This window comes from Stegostoma tigrinum, chromosome 11, assembly GCF_030684315.1.
Source record: "Stegostoma tigrinum isolate sSteTig4 chromosome 11, sSteTig4.hap1, whole genome shotgun sequence".
NCBI lineage: Eukaryota > Metazoa > Chordata > Chondrichthyes > Orectolobiformes > Stegostomatidae > Stegostoma > Stegostoma tigrinum.
The window spans coordinates 88,326,542-88,347,948 of record NC_081364.1 but is presented as its reverse complement, the minus strand read 5'-3'; positions in this window follow the sequence as shown (position 1 = coordinate 88,347,948).

Below are 21,407 nucleotides of genomic sequence, written 5' to 3'. Positions count from 1 at the left end.
GACAGTGTCACAAATGTAGGATGAAGATAATGACAGCCTGAGACAGGGAGAAATGGATAATAAGACTAGCACTGTGTGTAACACCTTTATAACCCCACCCTCCACCATCTGTTCAGAGGGACAGAGCTGTGCATTATTTCCAATATTCCCATCAGAGATCACTCAGCACTGTTTTCATAGAATTCAGAAATTCCTACAGTATGGAAACAGGCCCTTCGGCCCAAGAACTCCACTCCGACCCTCAGAGCATCTCACCCAGACACATCTCCCTGCAACCCACCCAATCTACACATCCCTGAACACTATGGGCAACTTAGCTTGGCCAATTCACCCAGCCAGCACATGGGAGGAAACTGGAGCACCCGGAGGAAACCCACACAGCCACAGGGAGAACATGCCAACTCCACACAGACAGTGTCTGTCTCTTTCTCTCTCTGTCCCTATGTCTTTATCTGTCTCTATCTTGATTGTTGTGTCCATCTGAGACTCTATCTCTCTCTGTTTCTGTACCTGTGTTTATCTGTCACTCTTTGCCTGTCTCCATGTGATGATATCTCCCCCCACACCCCCGGCCCTGTGTCTGTGTTGGTCCTGATGTTAATCTGTGACTGTCTGTCTCTGTCTCTGTGCCTATCTGTGTCTCTGTTTCTCTTTGTCTACTTGTGATTCTGCATGTGTCTGTCTGTCTGTCTGTCTATCTGTCTGTCTCTCTCTCTGTGTTTCTCCCATTTGCTATGTGTGTATCTCTATCTCTATCCCTGGGTCTGAGTCTTCCTCTCACCCTGTGACTATCTGTGTGTGTCTCTCCCTCCGTCACGACATAAACTGTCTCATTGATGTAACGTTTACAATTGTCATCATCCTCTCTCTCTCTCTTCCTTCAGAGCAGAGGGTTAGACATGTGTCCCACAGCAACAACAATGGAAGCCACACTACAAACCTCATTCCCAGCAACTATGTGACCCTGCCCTGCCCGCTCTACACACCCCAAGAATGACCAGGGCAACAGAAGCGCAGAGAAAGGACCCACTTCACAACTAAATGTGCCCCGCAAGAGGCACAACATGCTACCTGTGTGCAAGATGGATCACTCCTTTCCTGGCACTGTGACCCATCCAGGAACTACCTCCTAAATCACACTGTGGCATTCCCTCAAATAGATGGACTGCACTGGCTCAGCAAAGCAGAGTGCCATCACCTTCTCGAGGGCAGGTGGGAAAGGGAAATGACAGCTGGCTCATCGAGTGTCTCTTAGATCCCATGGAGCAACTTCAGACCCGTTCTGTGATTCGCTCCCTCGCTCGCGCTCTCTGTGTCTGTGTGTATCTTTGAACCTTCCTTTGACTTTGTGTATTTGTCTCTCCCTCTCTATGTCTCTCTCCCCCTCTTCCAGTGTCCAATATTCTTCCAGTTCCTTCATGGGATGTGAGTGGCCATAAGCCAGTGATTGAACCCTTTGCAGCCCATGCAGTTTCGCTCACCCACAGCATTGTGAGGGTGGCACTTCCTGGACTCAGACAAGTGACAGTGTCAGAATGGGAATATTATTCGGGCCAGTGTACACTGTGTCTGGGAGCAGAGATTGGAGATGGTCATGTTCCAGGCATGGACTGCTCTTGTCCACTCAGGAATAGTGGGTGCTGTTTTGGAGGACCATTGCTGGAAGGGGATGCTGAATAATCCAAAGTGATGTCTGTAGGTCCTTGGAAATGAAGCACAACTCTGTCCCTCTGAATTGATGGTGAAGGGTGTTGCTCTCATTCTCCATTTGTCCCTGTGTAAATCTGTCATTCTCTTCATCTTACATTTGTGACTCTTGCTTTCCACCTTGTGCTCTCTTTCTCTGTCCCTCTGTGTTCTCTGTGAATCTTTTTGGTCTCTCTCTGTCCCTGTGTGTTCCTGTACATTTCTCTCCATATCCCTGAATGCAGCTGTGAAACTGTCTCTGTCTCAGTTCATGTGTGATGATCTCTCTCTGTCACTGTGTCTATCAATATCTCTCTGTCTCTCACTCAATCGTTTTGCGTGTGTGTGTGTGTGTGTGTGTGTGTGTGTGTGTGTGTGTGTGTGTGTGTGTGTGTGTGTGTTTGTCTCTTTCTGTCCCTATCTCTCTCTCTCACCACACCCGCCCCCCCCCACAAATATCTACAACTATCTCTCCCTCCTTCACTGCATAAACTCTCTAACTGATGTAACATTTACAAGTATATTCATCCTCTCTCTCTCTCCTTCAATGCAGAGGGTCAGGCATGTGTCCCACAGCAACAACAATGGAAGCAACATTCCAACACTCGTTCCCAGCAACTATATGACCCCTCACCACTGAGAATGACCAGGGTGACAGAAGCACTTGGAGTTCATCTGCCACCCACCTGCATGTGTCCCTGCAAGAGACACAATGTCCTGGCTGTGATCAAGATGGTTGCTCCTTCCCTGGCACTGTGTCTCACCCAGGAACTCCCTCCTAAATCACACTCTGGCCTTCCCTAAACCAGATGGATTGCTTTGGGTCAGCGAAACCAACCACCATCACCTTTGTGAGGGCAGGTAGTGAAGGGGAATTACAGCTGGCCCATCGAGTATCCCTCAGATCCCACAGAGCAACTTCAGACCAAATCTGTGCTAATTTCCCTGCTCCGTCTCTGGGTGTATCTTTGAGCCTCCCTTTGTTCCTGCATGCTTCTATTTCTCTCCTTCTTCCAGTTTCTTCATAGGATATGAGTGTCTATCGGTCGGTGAGTGATCCCTCTGCAATCCATGCGGTGTAGCTCACACACAGTGTTGTGAAGATGGGATTCGAGCCCAGTGACAGGGTCAGAATGGGGATATCATTTGAGTTCATTGCGCTCTGTGTCTGGAAGCAGAGATTGGACATGGGGATGTTCCAGGCATGGATTGCTGTTGTCCATTTGAGGATAGTGGTTGCTGTTTGGGGAGGTCATTTTTGGAAGGAGTTGCTGAATAACCCTGAATGATACTTGCAGAGGCTGTTGCAAATGATGCAGAGGTCTGTCCTTCTGAACTGATGGTAAAGGGCTAGAGTTATTCAGGTTTTACATACTCTCTCTCTTATTCTCCATCTTCCCCTGAGTAGAGCTGTCATTGTCTTCATCTTACATTTGTGAGCCCCTATTTGTTTCTTCTGCTCTCTCTCTCTCTCTCTCTCTCTCTCTCTCTCTGTCACTCTGTGTTCTTTGTGAATCTCTCCGTAACTCTCTGTCCCTGTGTATTCCTGTAAATCTCTCTCTGTGGCCCAGAATGTAGCTGTGTCTCATTTCATATCCGTAATAAGTTCTCAGCCCCGTGTCTATCTGTGACACTCTGTCTCCCCCGTGTCTAAATGTGAGTCTCTCTCACTGTGCCAGTCTCTCTCTCCCTCTCTCTCTCTCTCTCTCTCTCTCGCTGTGTGTCATGGTGTCTATCTATGACTCTGTCTGTCATCCCTGTGTTGATCTATTTGTGTCTCTTTCTCTGTGCCTGTGTCTACCTCTAGGTCTCTCTCATCCCTGTGTTGATCTCTGTGTGTCTTTCTATGTGTGCATGTCTATCTCTAGCTCTCTCTCTCTCTCTCTTCCTGAGTAGAGCTGTGTCTCTCTCTGTCCCTGTGTGCATTTGTGATCCTCAGTTTCTGACATGACCTGTACTGTGTTTCTCTCTTTCTATCCCCATGTATATATTTCTCTTGTCTCGCTCACTACCGTGTCTCTGATTCTCTCTGCCCCAATGTTTATTTATTTTAATCACATCTGGGATGGAAACATTTCTGGCCAGTCCTGCATTTCTTGCCCATCGCTGACTGTGCAGAGAGCTGTGGGGCTGGACTCCATGATAGGCCAAACCAGACAACGAGCATTAGTGAAGCAAGTGCTTTCTTTTTCCAAAACAGTGACAATGGATTCAACATCATCGTTGCATACTCAGCTCTGAATTCTTTATTGAACTTAAATTCCACCCTCAGTCGTGGCTGGATTTGAACCTGGGTGCCCTGGACTTCGGCTGAGTTTGTGTGTTAGCAGTATTGATCATACAATGAGGCCTACTCCTCTGTCCTTTCGGATATCATGGTTTGCCTCTTATGTACCTGTGTGTTTCTGTGACTGTCTCTGTCCCTGTGATTATCATGTTGTGATTGTGTTGAAGGATCTGCTGGAGACTGTGTGCTGAGAGTTCCCCTACGATTATCCAGGATTGCAGTCAATGAGCTCTTTCACTGGATTGAGGCTGCGCTTGTTATTCTGACTATTCCCCAGCATTCCTGAAAAGTGGGAATTGGGCACAGTGAGACTGTGGGGGAGATGCACTCAGATGGCATAGCAGTGAGTCATTGGTAAGGTTTCGGCATCTGTGTCTCCTTGTCTTTGTGTCTAAATAAGGGGTAGGCCATTTAGAACAGAGTTGAGGAGAAACTTCTTCACCCATAGAGTGGTGGATATATGGAATGGTCTGCCCCAGAAGGCAGTGGAGGCCAACTCTCTGGATACTTTCAAGAAAGAGATGCACAGAGCTCTTAAAGATAGTGGAATCAAAGGTTATGGGGATAAGGCAGGAACAGGATACTGATTGTGGATGCTCAGCCATGATCATAATGAATGGTGGTGCTGGCTTGAAGGGCCGAATGGCCTACTCTAGCACCTATTGTCTATTGTCTATTGTCTATTCTCATTCTCCAGTGTCCAATATTCTTCTACTTCATTCATGGAATATGAGTGACAATCAGTCAGGGTGTGAACCCTTCACAGTCCATGAGATGGAGCTCACCCACAGTGTTGTGAGTGGCACTTCATGGGTTCAGACCCAGTGACAGCATTGCAATGGGAATATCGTTCGGATTCAGTGTGCTCTGTGTTTGGGAGCAGAGAATGGGGATGGGGATGTTCCCAAAAGGATGAAAGCAGTCAATCCTGGAATAGTGGGTGCTGTTATGGAAGATCATTTTTGGAAGGAGATGCTGAATAATCCTGAGTGATCCCTGCAGGGACCTTAAATGATGTACAACTCTGCCCCCCAGTACTCATGGTAAAGGGGAGCGAGTGTCTGTCTCAGTCTCCATTTCTCCTTGTGATAACAGTGTCATCGTTTTCATCTTAGCTTTGTCTCTTTCTTTATCTGTCTCATGCCATTTCTCTGTGAATCTGTTTGTCTGTCTCTCTTTCTGTGAATCTCACTCCATGTTGCTGAATGTAGCTGCGATGTCTCTGTGATCGGTTTGTAAGTGTGATAATCTCTCTCTGCTCCATGTGTCTATCTGTGGTTCTGTGTGTGTCCCTATGTATATCAGTAATCTCTCTATGTCGCTGTGTATATCTGTTTCTTTCATTCATGGATTCCCTACAGTGTGAAAACAGGCCATTCAGCCCAATAAGGCTATACTATCCTTCAGAGCCTCCCACCAAAACCCACACCCCCAAAACCCACTTGTTATATACATTGCTGAACAATTTAGCATGGTCAATCCACTTAGCCTGTACACCTTTGGACCGTGGAAGGAAAACTGAGCACCCAGAGGACAGTCACGCTGACTTGGAGACCATGTGCAAACTTCACACAGTCACTCAAGGATGGGAGACAACTTGGGTCCCTGGTGCTGTGAGGCAGCAGTGCTAGCCACTGAGCCATGGTGCCTATGTATCTATCTCTCTGACCCTGTCTCTATCTGTTTCTCTTGCTCTATCTGAGTCTGTGTCGATCTATGTCTCTCCCCCTCTCTCTCTCTCTTTCTCGCTTTCTCTCTCTCTCTCTCTCTCTCTCTCTCTCCATACGTCTATCTGTGGTTCTCTCTGCCCTGTCACTGTGTCTATTTGTGATTCTCTCTGTCACCGCACCTCTCTGTGTCATCCTCTCTCTGTCTCTCTCAAAACCTGTGAAAATCTGCGTCTCTCCCACCCTCGCTATATAAATTGTCTAATTGCTGATACATTTACAAGAGTAATAATTCTCTCTCTCTCCGTTTCTGTGTCATTCTGTGTGTCTCTTTCTTTTTGTCCCTGTGAATATATGTGAGTGTGTGCATGTGTGTATGTACAAGACTGTATGTGAGAGCGTCTGCACGCACGAGAGTCTGTGTGATTGAGAGTAAGGGACTGAGTATGTTTGAGACCCTTTACTGGGGCAGGGGAAGAAACACATGATTTATAGACAGTCACATAATGAAATTACAGGATGGAATCATTGTCACAAACTTTGCAGTCCAATAGACACACTCACACGCATGGTCTTTCTTTCTTATGCACGCACACACACAGAGCCTCTCTTTGGGTCTCTCTCTCTCATGCGCGCAAACACACAGAGACACGCGCGCGCAGACACACAGAGACTCACACACGCGCACACAGAGACTCACACACGTGCAAACACACAGAGACTCACATACGCAAACACACAGAGACACGCGCGCGCAGACATGCAGAGACTCACACGCACACAGACACACAGAGGCACACACGTGTGCAGACACACGCGTGCACATACACACAGAGACAGACCCGCACGCGCACACGCGATTTACCTTGATGTTCCTGATTATGGACAATTTGAGGTACAAAGAATGGCCGGATATATTGGGATGTTTTTCACTGAAGCGTAGGAGGTTTAAAGGTGACCTGATAAGGAGTTTATAAAATAATGAGGGGTATAGATAGAGGTAATGGTAACTGTCATTTCCCTAGGATGGGACTTTTCAAGACTAGGGGACACAATTTTAAAGGCGAGAGGAGAAAGATTTAGAGAAGACATGAGGGGGAAGGTTTTTACACAGAGGGTGGTAAGTGTGTGGAATAAATATCCTGAGTAAGAGGTGTATGTGAGTACAATAATATCACTTAAAATACATTTGGGCCGGGGCAGGCAGATAAGACTAGATTAGTTTGGGATTATGTTCGGCGTGCACTGGTTGGACTGAAGAATCTGTTGTTGTCCTGTCGGACTGTATGACATACGCACACACGCACACACACACACACACACATGCTGACCCCTTGAGCTCAGAACTTCACTGACTACACCCCTTGGCAAAACCTGGATAAGGTGCTCTCAAAGGCTCTGGTGAGGGGTCTAGGCCCTTGGCGTCAGCTTTTGTGCTCCTGGGATGCTGCTTAGCATGCTGTGTTCGTCCAGCCTCACATTTTGTTGTCTTAAAGTGCACCCATGTTCTCCACAGTCCTGTGCCGGGGGAAAAGTGGGAGCGGAGATGGGGAAATGTGGGTGTTTGAGGGGCAGAGATATGATCAATGCTTTAAATTCTCAAACTCTACTGACATTTTCAGGAGGAGGAGAAGAAACAAAGTTTTGAATGTCAAGTTTGAAATGACTGTCTGTAGTGCAGGCCAGGGAGAGACAGGGCAGAAGAGGGTGAAAAAGAGAGTTTGATTCTGGTAGCCACTCTGACAGCAGGAAAATCCCGAGAGATCCTCAGCAAATATCCCCACTCTCTATCCATTCCTGTCTCCTGGGGCGTCTGCGGTCAGGCTCTTAGGTGCTATTATGAGACCAATGTTAAATATTTTCAAACTGCACTGACAGAACCAACAGGGCTTTAAAAAGGTTTCAAAGAACAAGGAATGGTAAAGCTTTGCTGCTGGAGAATTAACAGGAAAATCCAACAAAAGACTCCAATCTGGGGAATTACCATCTCTATCACACAGAGACCTCCCTAATAAGAGATAATGGGAACTGCAGATGCTGGAGAATTCCAAGATAATAAAATGTGAGGCTGGATGAACACAGCAGGCCAAGCAGCATCTCAGAGCACAAAAGCTGACGTTTCGGGCCTAGACCCTTCATCAGAGAGGGGGATGGGGAGAGGGAGCTGGAATAAATAGGGAGAGAGGGGGAGGGGGATGTCCCTAATGAGCAGACTGAGGGGCATTGCAATGAGTCAGAGGTGGAGTCTGCAAACCATTCACTGAGAAATGTATCAGATTCATCCTGACACACTGTGTAGTGAGCAGCTCTCCCTGTTTGGTTGAGATTGTGTGTGTATGTGTGTTTATTATTATTTTAAACCTCTGGTTTATTACCACCTTATGACTTATTTGGTAGTTTGATGTTGCTATGATGTTTTGTAATGCCGTGGAGGTGGGGTAGTGCAGATAAGCCTGGCCTCTTGTTGTGTAATTTTGCTGCAAAATGCTGTAGCTCCCTCTTTCAACTAATCTTTTCTCTTTTATCCCCAGGAATTAATGATTTGGAAAGTTACAATGTGAAGATCCAAAATGTCTGGGGCCAGGAAAGCTTTGAAAAAAAAGCAACTTCCAGAGGGGGACAACATTGGCCTGATGCCTGTTCCCACTGCACCCCTTGAGGGGCCCATATGAGTCCTGTCTCTTTCTGACCCTGAAGTTTAATGTGGGTTATGGAGGAGGGCAGTGTGATAAAATGTGAAAGTGAGAGAAGGATTTGAAGAATTGAAAGAGTAGGTCAAACAGGAGAGCCAGGGAGAGTATTTGAGATTGTGAATTAACTGTAATGTCAGTTTCTGGGGTCACAGGAAATAATTAAACTGAGCCAGCATCGCAGGAGGGAATTAAATTAGATTATCTGACTGCTGGGACACTGCTGCATGTGGGATCTTGCTGTGTATTAAATGTCCCAGTGCCATTGTTACAGGCAGTGGCTGTTTTAATCAGGTAACCCACCATTTCAAAGCTTTACAAAGGGACTGGCATGGAAACTCAACTCATCACCTGATATGTTTGTGTTCAAATGTTGCTGAGACATTGTCTGTGTGACAGAGAGGAAAACCCAGGATCTTGCTGCACTGTCTCTGCTTTGCCTTGCAATTAATGCTGTGTCTTTTTTTTCTCCAAAGGGACCAGTTTTTTTTTTGAAGAACCAAAGGGGAAGCGTTTGGGGCCCACAAGGCATAGAACAAGAGCTTTCTCCAAAGGGGGCATCATTCTGATGCTTATTGGACAGGCTGCACCCCGGGGTTTGAAGCTTGGGGTTGCAGTAATCGGGGCCTTGGGATTCGACACAATCATGTGCCAGGGCTCCCCAAGGAGGAAATTAAAACTGTAAATGTGAAATCTCACAAAAGACATGTTCTGTTGTCAGAATAATAATGTGAGAATGTGAAGTCAACATTGGGAGTGACAGATAGACTTGCAACAGGGAGAGGGGCAGGAGAGAAGGGAGAGGGAGGGAGGGAGACATATTTGAGATTCTTAGTTATCTATCATGGTCTTGCCTGGGGATACAGAAAACATTTGCAATACAAAGTTTTTTTTAACAAAAAACACAGATGTGGACAAAAAGAGTGAGCTGAAGGGAGTGAGGGATAAAGGGACAAGATGTGTCTTTGTACCTGAGCTGGGAAAGGGAGACAGGATCTGGGGGAGGGGGCATGTTGTCGGGGAGAGAACTGGGCTCTCCAATATCTCTTCACTGCCCAGCTTCAATCACTTTGTTCTAGAAAGTGCCATCCACCAAATTACATCCTGGGATGGAAGGGGTGTTTTTTGTCCCAAAGAAACTGATAGCCTCTTCCCTGAATGGAAATTGTGATTTCAGCACATTTTGGAGCAGGAAGGGGTGACCTGTAGGATCACACTGTGTATCAATGACCTGCAGCATTACTGGCACAGAATGCTGGGAAACAGTGCCCCGGTTTATCAAACAGAATATCCTCAAATATCAATGTCACAGTCTTTTTAAATGATAAAGATTACAATGCACAAGATTGAATCTGGGAGAGAGACAGAAAAAGATCCGAGATGAGGGGCAGGGGAGGGAAGTGAGAGAGGAACAAAGACAGAAAGATAAGAGAGTTAGAAGGGAGAGAGAGAACGGCACACAAAGAGGTGGGAAAGAGTGAGAGAGAGAGAGAGAGATATCAGAGGTGGAGGGGAAAGAGATGCAGAGAGAGAGAAAGAAAGAAATATGTTGAACTTCATAAATAGCAAGATTGGTCCCTCTTTGTCAGACTGGAGCCAGAATTGAGCCCTTCACCAGCATCAGTGAGACACACAATCTGTCTGCTGTCACACTGCTGCTTGTGGGATCTTGCTGTGTGTCAAATTACCTGCAGTGTGGCCTACATTGCAACAAGATGCCCAGTGTCCAAATGTTGTTTACAGAGCCTTTGCTATTACATTTTCTTTGTCTCTCTGTCTCACTCTGTCCATCTCCTTCTCCACGCACCTTCCTCAGGCTGGGGTCTTCCTCACTTTCTCTCTGACCATACTCTGGCTCTTTCTTTCTCTCTTACTTTATCTCCTCCCCCTTTCCCTCTCTCCATTGCCATTCCTCAGTTTAGGCCTTCCCCACTCCCACCACTCTCTCCAGACCGTCCCACCATTTTAGACAGTCAATGCCGCAGTGTGACAGGCCAGGGTTACTAAATGGCAGGGGTGACAACATTTCAGACACAGAGGTATAATTCAGAGACAGTGTTGGGGGGAAAGGGAGATGGAGACAGAGAGGAAAAGCTTAGAAAGGCAGGGATGGGAGTGAGATCGGAGGGCAGTGGGAGTGGGAAGATAGGAATGTACGGGAGGTGGGGAATAGATACAAGGGCTGGGGGTGGGATTGCTAGTCATTGGGATCTTGCTGTGCTGTTGTTTGTTCATTCCAAATTTAGCCCCTTCTGGGTGTTGTGTATGGGATGGGGAGAGGGGAGGGCTGGGGAGATCAGGAATCCTAACCCTATATGAAGCTTTGTGAGTCATATCTGTGTTTCAGATGGGGCCACGTGGCAGCAAGCAATAAATGGAAGGTACAGGCACCACTCGAATGAAGTGCATTGGTGAGCTGAAAGCAATAGGAGAGAGGAGGGGAGGGTGAGCTGGATACTCCTGTCTATCCATCAAACTGTTTTCTTTCCTGCATTTCATCTTGGAATATCTGGGGAAGACTTCCCTGGAATTATTGTCATTTTAATGGAGAGGTGGGTGGGTAGGGTGGGGTTGCCAGGATGTGGAAAGGGAGGAGTAGGATCCCACGACCTCCTCCCACCACCCCGTGTTCCAATCCCACCTCTTTGGCCCTCTCGGCCCGTCTGTGAAGTTTGGGGGTGAATGGAGGGAATTGTACCCATTGACTGGGACCTTATTCTGATCTCTGGGAGGGGTGAGAGTGAAGGATTGGGGGGGTCAGTGCAGGCTCTGGGACAGGGGACGGGCTCAGCAATAGAAAGGGGCAGAAACTGCAGGGTCTGATGTCCCACCCACCCCGCACTCCCTCTACGCCAGTGTTCAGGATGAGTTAAGCTCCTCCATCAACATATGGCCATTTTCGCATTTTGCTGTTTGTGGGGTCCTGCACAGCAGGGAGTGTGGGGGTGGGGGTGGTGTGAAGATGGGAGTGATGGAGGGAAAAGGAATACAGCTGAAGCAGGTAGAGGTGGGCATGTTTAGCGGGGCTAGGTACAGGATCTGGTGAGGTGGTGGTGAGAGGCTAACTCCCGTGTTCAGTCTGAGCCAGCTCCAAGTTGAAATGGGAGACTGTAATATTTGCTGGTGGGTTCAGTGGGGGAGAGGCCAATTTTCACATTGCAGCCCGTGGCGGAGGGGCGGGCTCCGACAAGGTGTTGAGGGAATCCCTCAGCAGTCCCACACACAGCTGCCAGTGGGATCTTACTGTGCACCACCGCAGCCTGCACGTCACCCTCGTGTGTGATGCAAGGCTTTCTACAGTGCCCTGGGCTGATTCTGCTGACGCCCTGATAGTGAGTGTGGTGAGTGGGTGTGTCATCCCTAATTTCCTCACCACCCCCCAGCCCAGACCCACCCCACCTCCCGTCACCCCCTCAACCTCCAAAATGTGACACTGACGTTGCAAATATCCACAAGACACAGCGGGGAGATGGGAGCACATGGCAAACATGAGGCAGGAGAGGGCATTGCTATTGAAACATGGAGGAAATGGAGAGTGTGAGGGACATTGACTTTCTCCTGCTTGAGAACCGATCAACAGAGATGGATCAATGGATAGGGGCAGAGAAAAGGAGAGAGACAGAGATGGGGAGGGAGAGAGAGAGATGACTGGACACTTTGGAAGGTTCATCATTAATATTTCATGTAGAAACAGCACCAATCCCAGGTGGAGTGGGCATGGGGTTTGTGCCTGGTGAATGGGAGTGGGCAGAGGGGAACATTGGTCATTTCTTTGTGTTTTTTTTAACCGCATCGCCAGAGTGTCAGAGAACAAGCTGGAGAGGGGTCATGGAGAGAGACAGAGAGGCATGTTCTGGGGAGTGACTCCCCACCACTGAGTTTTTGTCCAGCCTCTAAGAAAATAAACCCTGAGGGCAGTCAGAAAGCATCTGCCCCTTGATCCCAGTTGAAATCTCTTCCATTTCTCAAAACCCCAGGGGAAAATGCTGATGAAATGGCGAAATGTTGGATGTCAGTCAGTGGCGGGATTGCCTTTGTTTCTGTTTATTTTTATTTCAATCTAATTTGATCAATTTCTGTCTGTCTGTTTTTTGCTCTCTCTTCCCCCATAACCACTCCCCCCAAAAAAGGCACCTCTGTCTCTGCCTCTCTCTCTGTGCTGGGGCAGGCGGGGAGATACCTGACACTGAAGCTTGCAGACAGAGTGAGGCGCACAGATTCTGGGAGTGGGGATGGGGGATGTGTGAGGGAGTGTGAATCCCTGGAGTAAATATCTCTCCTGCCCTTCCCCTCGATCAGAAAGACTGGGACAGCCCTGAGGCAGTTTGAGACATCTTCCCGTTCCCCGTTCTCTGGGTTTAAAATCAGGTGCTGTGCTGGTGTTTGGGTGGGGAGGGCGGGGTGGGGTGAGGTGAGGAGAGCGTGAGACTGTGGGTGTTCAGGCATGTTCAGCAGTGGGATCTTGCTGTGCTGGGTGGGGAATGTCTCAGATTGCTGAAGGCAGCAAGCGGTGAGATTTTGCTGTGCTTTCGGTGCTTTTTAAAAATTTTAATCCATTTTAATTTCTCTCTGTCTTACCTCCACCCCCAAGGAGATTTTATTCAGGAGCTGAAACTCGGGATGATGCAGAGTCAGAGAGAATCAAATCATTCTGCAGTGAGGAATAGTCAGACAGGAGCTGGGACCAGAGGGAGAGAGAGACCGAGAGAATTATAATAAACCATCCCGTGTCCTTGTCGTTCATTTCCACACTCACATGCTCACGGGGGAAATGAATTTTGGGGCTCAGGCAGTCTCTGGAGTTTGGACCTCAAAGGGCTGAGCCCTGGGCTGGGGCTTGGGGGAGACAAAGGGACAAAAATGGGGCTGCTGCACAGTCTGATCCCACAGATTTCACTGCCTGCCTCTCAGCCTCCATATTCCCAGCTTCTTGTCTCTCTCACAGCTTTCTATAAATCTCCATCTCCCCCACATCCTTCAAATGTCACCCATCCACTCTCCCCCGATCCTCAGATAACCTTTCTTCGAATCACTTGCTCCCTTCCTGGGATTTTCAGGAACTGTTCCAGCGTACAATCTTCCAGAACTCTGACGTTCTCCACTCACCTCTCTCTGCACTTTCGCTCTCTCGCTGTACTATGGGATCTTGCTGTTCCTGCCTGACGGTCATTCTATCTGCATGCTCCCTCACTGTCTCTCCATAACCTGTTCCTGATGGTACCTCTCCGTCTGCTCTTCTTTCACTCGATTTCTCTCCCTCTCTCTCTGTCCTTTCTTGTTCTCTCCCTCGGATTTCTCCCTCTCTACCTGTCCTTTTCCATTCTATCCCTGGTTTTCTCTCACTCTAAGTTGCTTTCTGTTTCTCTCCCTGAGTTTATTTTCCCCTCTCTCTCCCACTCCCTCTCTGCCCTTTTTCTTGTTCTCAATGGGATTTCTCTCTCTGTCCTGTCTGTCTGCCCTTCTGTCTCTCCTGTTGTATTTTTGTTCTCTCTTGTTCTTATCTCTGCCCCGGGTCTTCTCTTCATGTCTCTCTCACTGGGATCTTTCTCTCTCCCCTCCCTCTGTCTCTCTCCCTTTCTGTTTCTCTGTCTCTCTCCTCTATCTTTCTCCGTCTGTCCTCTCTTTCCCAGCCTCAGGTTTCACTCTCTCTCGGCCTATGTTTCTTTCTCGCTTGTCTGTCCTTCCATCTCTCTCTGGGCTCTTTCTGTCCCTTTCTATCTGTCCCTCTGTTTCACTCTCCCTTTCTTTTCATCTCCCTCTGTCTCTGTCCTACACCCTTTCTCTCCCTGGGATCTTTCTCTCTCTCGCTCTCTCTCTCTATCTCTCTCTCTCCTTCCCCCTCTCCCCCACTTCTCACTCTCTCTCTCTCTCTCACTCTCGCACTTTCCCTCCCTCCCTGGGCTTGTCTGCCTGCCTGCCCATTGGTCTCTCTCCCTCCCTGGGGATGTGTCACTCTGTCTGCCTGTATCTCTAAAAAAAAATTTGGCTTGGATTTGCATCTTGTGCCAGAGTGGAGGGGGTGAATAGTTATTGGAGTGGTATCCTCCCTGTTTTCCTCTGTCCCTCTCTCACTTTGTGTGTCCCTCTCTCTTTATCTGTCCCCCTCTCCCTGTGACTTCACTCTTCTTGTCTCTCTCTGCCTCTTTTCTCCTCTTGGATATTCTCTCTCTCTCTCTCTATCCCTCCATCTGTTCCCATGTCTCACTCCCCACAGCTTATCTCTCCCTTGGCCTATCTGTGAGCCTTTTCTCCCCTTGGATCCTCTGTCTCCCTCTCCGTCTATGGCTCTCTCTCTCCATCACTTGTCTCACCCTCTGATGATCCTGTTCCTTGCCCCACCTCAGTTTCACCCCTACCTGCTCTCTCTGAACTGAAAGGGGGGGTTGTTAGGTAAAGAACCTGCCTCCATGAGGGGGTCAGAATCTGCCTGGGGACCGGGACCTTGCTGTACTGTAAGGCAGTCAGTTAAAAGGCCCCTGAGTCTCTCGCCCTATTCCCCGTGTCCTCTTGCCCCAGGATGGGGCAATGACTTGGTGGTGTGGAGGGCCAATTATATACAGGGCAGTTGTGGTCATGGAGGAACTGGGAGGGGAGAGAAGCTGCATGCGGGGTGGTAATTATAAATGGAGAGTGGAAACATGTTGTGAGGGACAAAATATTTGTGGGGTAAAACCCAAGACGGGAAATTTTGAAAGGAGTTGCAAAGATTTGTTGAGGGGGCAATATCAGAGGGAATGCAAAGTGAGGGAGTCCCAAAATTGGGATGGAGGGCAAGCTTTGGGGGCAATATTGAGGACAGCAACTGAAATGGGGGAAATAACAATATGAGGGAACAATATTTGACAGGTAGTGGAAAATTGTTTATGATGGGAGAGTGCAATATTGTTTTAGGGAGGCACAGGATTTGGAGATGGGGTACAATACTGTGAGGGTAGGGGAAAAAGTGGAGGACACACTTCTGGGGTGGTAAAAAGCGGCAAAACGTGGAGACAGTGAAACATGTTGGGCGGAAGATTTGGGCAGGAGGCAGAAAATGGAAGAGAGGAGAGTGTGAAATGAGGATGGCTCAAAATTGCATGCCACAAAATTGTAGGGGTCATTTTGGCAGGGGTCATTTCAGGGGAGCATATTGGGAAGCATACCTTTCAGGAAGACATTTGATAAGGTTCCCCATGGTAGGCTCATGCAGAAAGTAAGGGGGCATAGGATCGGGGGAAATGTGGCAGATTGGATTCGGAATTGGCTGACCCTTAGAAGACAAAGGGTGGTAGTGGATGGGAAATATTCAACATGGTGCTCAGTTACGAGTGGTGTACCACAAGGGTCTGTTCTGGGTCCTCCTCTATTTGTGATTGTTGTGAATGGTTTGGATGTAGGAGTGGAAGGGTGGATTAGAAAGTTCACAAATGATATGAAGGTGGGTCGAGATTTGGTTAGTGTGGAGGGCTCTTCTAGGTTACAAAGGGACCATAAGACCATAGACCATAAGACCATAAGACATAGGAGTGGAAGTAAGGCCATTCGGCCCATCAAGCCCACTCTGCCACTTAAATCATGACTGATGGGCATTTCAACTCCACTTCCCTGCACTCTCCCCATAGCCCTTGATTCCTTCTGAGATCAAGAACTTCTCGATCTCTGCCTTGAAGGCATCCATGTCCCGGCCTCCACTGCACTCCGTGGCAATGAATTCCACAAGCCCACCACTCTCCTGCTGAAGAAATGTCGTCTCATTTCAGTTTTAAATTCACCCCCTCTAATTTTAAGACTGTGCCCATGGGTCCTAGTCTCCCCGCCTAATGGAAACAACCTCCTAGTGTCCACCCCTTCTAAACCATACACTATCTTGTAAGTTTCTATTAGATCTCCCCTCAACCTTCTAAACTCTAATGAGTACAATCCCAGGATCCTTAGCCATTCATCTTACGTTAAACCTACCATTCCAGAGATTATCTATGTGAATCTCCGCTGAACACGCTCCAGGGCTAGTGTGTCCTTCCTGAGGTGTGTGGCCCAAAATTGGGCACAGAATTCTAAATGGGGCCTAACTAGAGCTTTATAAAGCCTCAGAGCAACATCGCTGCTTTTATATTCCAACCCTCTTGAGATAAATGGCAACATTACATTCGCTTTCTTAATTATGGATTCTACCTGCAAGTTAGCCTTCAGAGAATCCTGGACCAACACTCCCAGATCCCTTTGTACTTCTGCTTTCCGACCTTTCTCACCATTTAGAAAATAGTCCATGCCTGTATTCTTTTTTCCAAAGTGCAAACCTCACATTTACTCACATTGAATTTCATCACCCATTTCCTGGACCACTCTCCTAAACTGTCTAAGCCTTTCTGCAGCTTCCCCACCTCTTCAGTGCTACCTGCCTGTCCACCTATCTTTGTACCATCGGCAAACTTTGCCAGAATGCCCCCAGTCCCTTCATCCATATCATTATTATACAAAGTGAATAGCTGCGGCCCCAACACTGAACCCTGCGGGACACCACTCATTACCGGTTGCCATTCCAAAAAAGAGACTGTTATCCCAACTCTCTGCCTTCTGTTAGACAGCCAATCCTCAATACAAGCCAGTAGCTCACCTCAAACACCATGGGCCCTCACCTTGCTCAGCAGCCCCCTGTGAGGCACCATATCAAAGGCCTTTTGGAAGCCTAGATAGATAACATCTACTGGGTTTGCCTGCTCTAACATACTTGTTACCTCTTCAAAGAATTCCAACAGGTTTGTCAGGCATGTCCCCCCCTTACTAAACCCATGCTGACTTGTTCTAATCTGACCCTGCAATTCCAGGAATTTAGAAATCTCATCCTTGACAATGGATTCTAGAATTTTACCAACTAACAAGGTTAGGCTAATCGGCCTGCACATTTTCATCTTTTGCCTTGGTCCTTTCTTAAACAAGGGAGTTACAACAGCAATTTTCCAATCATGTGGGACTTCCCCTGACTCCAGAGACTTTTGAAAGATCACAACCGAAGCCTCCGCTATTTCCTCAGCCACCTCCCTCAGAACTCTAGGATGTAGCCCATCGGAGCCAGGAGATTTATCAATTTTTAGACCCTTTAGTTTTTCTAGCACCTTCTCTTTTGTAATGCCTACCATACTCAACTTTGCCCCCTAGCTCTCCTTAATTGTTGGCATACCACTCATGTCTTCCACTGTGAAGACTGATGCAAAGTACTTATTAAGTTCTTCAGGTTGCAGAGCTGGGCAGAGAAGTGGCAGATGGAGTTTAAGACTGAAAAGTGTGAGGTGATTTTTTTTGGAAGGACAAACTTGAAAGCAGAATACAGGGTTAATGTAAAGATTCTTGGCAGTGTGGAGGAGCAGAGGGATGTTGGGGTTCATGTCCAAAGTTCCCTGAAAATGCCACGCAGGTGGATAGAGTTGTTAAGAAGATGTATGGTGTGTTAGCTTTCCTTAATAGAGGGATTGAGTTCAGGAGCCATGAAATTATGCTCCAGCTGCCCAAAAGCCTGGTTCGGCCACATTTGGAGTATTATGTCCAGTTCTAGTCACCTCGTTACAGGAAAGATGTGGAAGCATTGGAAAAGGTGCAGAGGAAATTTATCAGGATGTTGCCTGGAATGGATGGATGGTCTTACGAGGAAAAGTTGAGAGAGTGAGGGCTTTTCTCTTCAAAATGATGAAAAATGGGAGGTGACTTAGTAGAGATGTACAAAATGATCAGAGGTATAGATAGAGTGGACAGCCAAAGACTTTTTCTGAGGGTGGAGGTAGCTGTATCAAGGGGGCAGAGTTGTAAAGTGAGTGGCGGTAGATCTCAGGAAGATGTCAGAGGGAGGTTCTTTACTCAGACAGTGGTAGGGGTGTGGAATGCATTGCCGGAGCAGGTAGTGGAGTCGGCCTTATTGGGGCATTCAAACGGTGATTAGACAGGCGTATGGATGGCATTATAAAGTAGGGTTGGAGGTGAGATAGACATCAGGTTTCTGGTAAAAGTTCGGTGCAATATCATAGGATCCTTTTCAGTAGCGAGGCTACATTTTCCAAATTCAGATGAGGTGAGGCGGGAGGGGGGAGGGCAGTGTTTCTGAAAGTGGGTGGTAATGATGCAGACACTTTCAGGCTTCTTCAGTTTCGGGGGGCGGGTGTTGCAGGGGACAGCAGGTGGGATCCTGCTGTGCAAAATGTCCTTCATTCCTATGTCAGCTCATCTCTTTGTGGGGGCGCTGTCTTGGTGGGGGGATGGAGTCCTACAGGTTGTTAAGGGAATCTACACCATAGTCTGTGGGATCTTGCTGTGTACCCCCTGGGGCTGCAGGTCACCCGCAGACTGTCTGTGCGGACCCAGGCTGAGTTTTCTGACAGTCTGATAGTGGATGAGGTGTATCATCCCTCTTTTCCCCCCATGTCAGACACCACACCTCCACTACCTCTCGTCACCCCCTCACCCTCCAAAATGTGACAGTGACATTGCGAATGTCTCCCAGACAAAGCGGGGAGATGGGAACACGTGGCGAATGTGAGGCAGGAGAGGGCATCACTGTCAAATAGGGAGGGAATAGGGAGACAGTGAAGCATTGAGCAATTATCGAGCAAGAGAAAGCTCAACAGAGATGGAAACATTGATAGGGACAGAGAGAGGCAGAAAGGGGGAGGGATGGAAGGGAAAGAGAAAGAGTTACAATGTACCAGTGGAAGGTTCATTTTTAATATTTCATGTACAAACAGCACCAATCCCGGACAGAATGGACACGGGGCCTGAGCCCAGTGAATGGGAGTGGACAGGGGCAGGGGGTTGGGGGGGGCATTGGTTTTGTTTTTCAACACGCCCCACCCCATAATGTCAGAGAACCAGCTGGAGGGGGCAGGTTAAACACGGAGGGAGGGAGAGACACAGGCCCTGTGGGGTCACTCCTACCACTGAGTCATTGCCCAGCCTCTCAGAAATTAAACCCTGGGGGCAGTCAGAAAGCATTTGCCCCTTGAATCCAGTTGAAATTGTTCCCATTCTCTGGATTTAAAATGAGGGGAAAGTGCTGAGAAATTGGGGAGATTTTGGAAGTCATTCAGTGATGGGAGCTCGTTTTGATCCTCATTATTTTTGCTTCAAAATATATTGGCTTTGATGTGATCAATTTCCATCTCTCTCTCCCTGGGGGATTTCTGAGAGACTGAAGTTTCGGCACAGACTGAATTGAATTTCTCTCTCTTCTCTCTCTGCTCCCTTCCTTGGGTTTTGTCTTCCTGTCTCTCTCACTGGTTTCTTTTGCTCTCTACTCCCTCTGTCTCGATCCCTGACTTGTTTCCCCCTCTCTTTCTATATTTTTCTCTATCTCAGTCTGTCCTCTCTCTCTCCCTGTCCTGGGTTTCACACTGTTTCTGTTGCTGTTCCTCTCTTGTCGTTCCTTGCATCTCTCTCTGGTCTTTCTGTCATCCTTTCTCCATTCCTCCGTTTCTCTTCTTACCTGTCTGTTCATCTTACTCTGCCTCTGTCTTGCAGGGGCAACATTTTCGTGGGGTAAAACTCAGGGTGGGGAATGTTTAAAAGTTTGCAAACATTTGTGGGAGGGGGCAATATTTGGCAGGGCATAAAGTGGGGTGCTGATAAATTGGGATGGAGGGCAATCTTTGGGGGGAACTGAAATGGAAAAACTCAATTTTTGAAGGAACTGTGTTTTGCAGGTGGGGAAATGCAATATCTGAGGGGGTGAGATGGTTTTGTGGGGACAAGATTTGGGAATGGGGTGCAATACTGTGAGGTTCAGGCAGACAGAATGAGGAAGGGGAAAGACATAGAACATAGAGCACAGAAAAGTACAGCACAGGACAGGCCCTTTGGCCCACGATGTTGTGCCGTGGGTTAATCCTAATCCAAAAATAAAATAACCTAACCTACATTCCCCTCAATTCACTGCTGTCCATGTGCATGTCCCGCAGTCGCTTAAATGTCACTAATGACTCTGCTTCCACGGCTACCACTGGTAAACTAATCCATGCGCTCACAACTCTCTGGGTGAAGAACCTCCCTCTAACATCTCCTCTATACCTTCCTCCGAACAACTTAAAACTATGACCCCTCGTGGCAGTCAATCCTGCCCTGGGGAAATGTCTCTGGCTATCGGCCCTATCCATGCCTCCCATTACCTTGTACACCTCGATCAGGTCATCTCTCTTCCTCCTTCTCTCCAGAGAGAAAAATCCGAACTCAGTCAACCTCTCCTCATAAGACAAGCCCTCCAGTCCAGGTAGCATCCTGGTAAACCCCCTTTGCACCCTCTCCAAAGCCTCCACATCTTTCCTATGGGTGACCTGAACTGGACACAATATTCCAAGTGTGGCCTCACCAGGGTTTTGTAGAGCTGCAGCATAACCTCGCTGCTCTTAAACTCGGTCCCCCTGTTAATGAAAGCCAAAACACCATATGCTTTCTTAACAACCTTATCCACCTGGGTGGCAACTTTGAGGGAGACTTGGGAGAGAGGGACAACCCCCCCCCCCGACAATAACTATTCAGTCCCCTTCCCCAATTCGGGCACTGAATCCAATTCTGACCCCAGAGAGAGTGGCAGAGGGATAGACACACAGAGTGAAACTCTCAGGGAGAGAGAAGGGTAGAGAGAGAGAGAAACCAGGGAAGAGCGTGAAAGAGATAGATCCCAGGGAGAGAAACAGTGAAGGACAGAATGGGGAACACACTGCTTGTGGGGGGGGGGGGGGGTGGTGGCGTTGGAGCAGTGTAAAGAGATCGGCAAAACTGGGAAGCAGTGATGCAGATAGAGAAAAAAGAGACGGAGAAATACTGAGGGAAAAGACAGAGAGAAAGATGGAGGAAGAAAAAGGGGTGGTGGGGAAGGTGACAAAAAATGAGAGGTTGCCTGTCAGGGAGAGGGGGAATGAAATAAATAAATACAAGAGTTGACTGTGTGAGATAGACAGAGGTGCGAGAAAGAGAAAGAAAGAGAAAGAGAAAAAAAGAACAAGAAAGAGTCAACTGAAGAGAGGTTAACAGAATGTGACAGGGACATAAAGCGAGAAGAGAGAGAAACACTAAGAGACAGTGAGAGAGAGAGAAACGTCAGAGACAGAGACAGGAAAG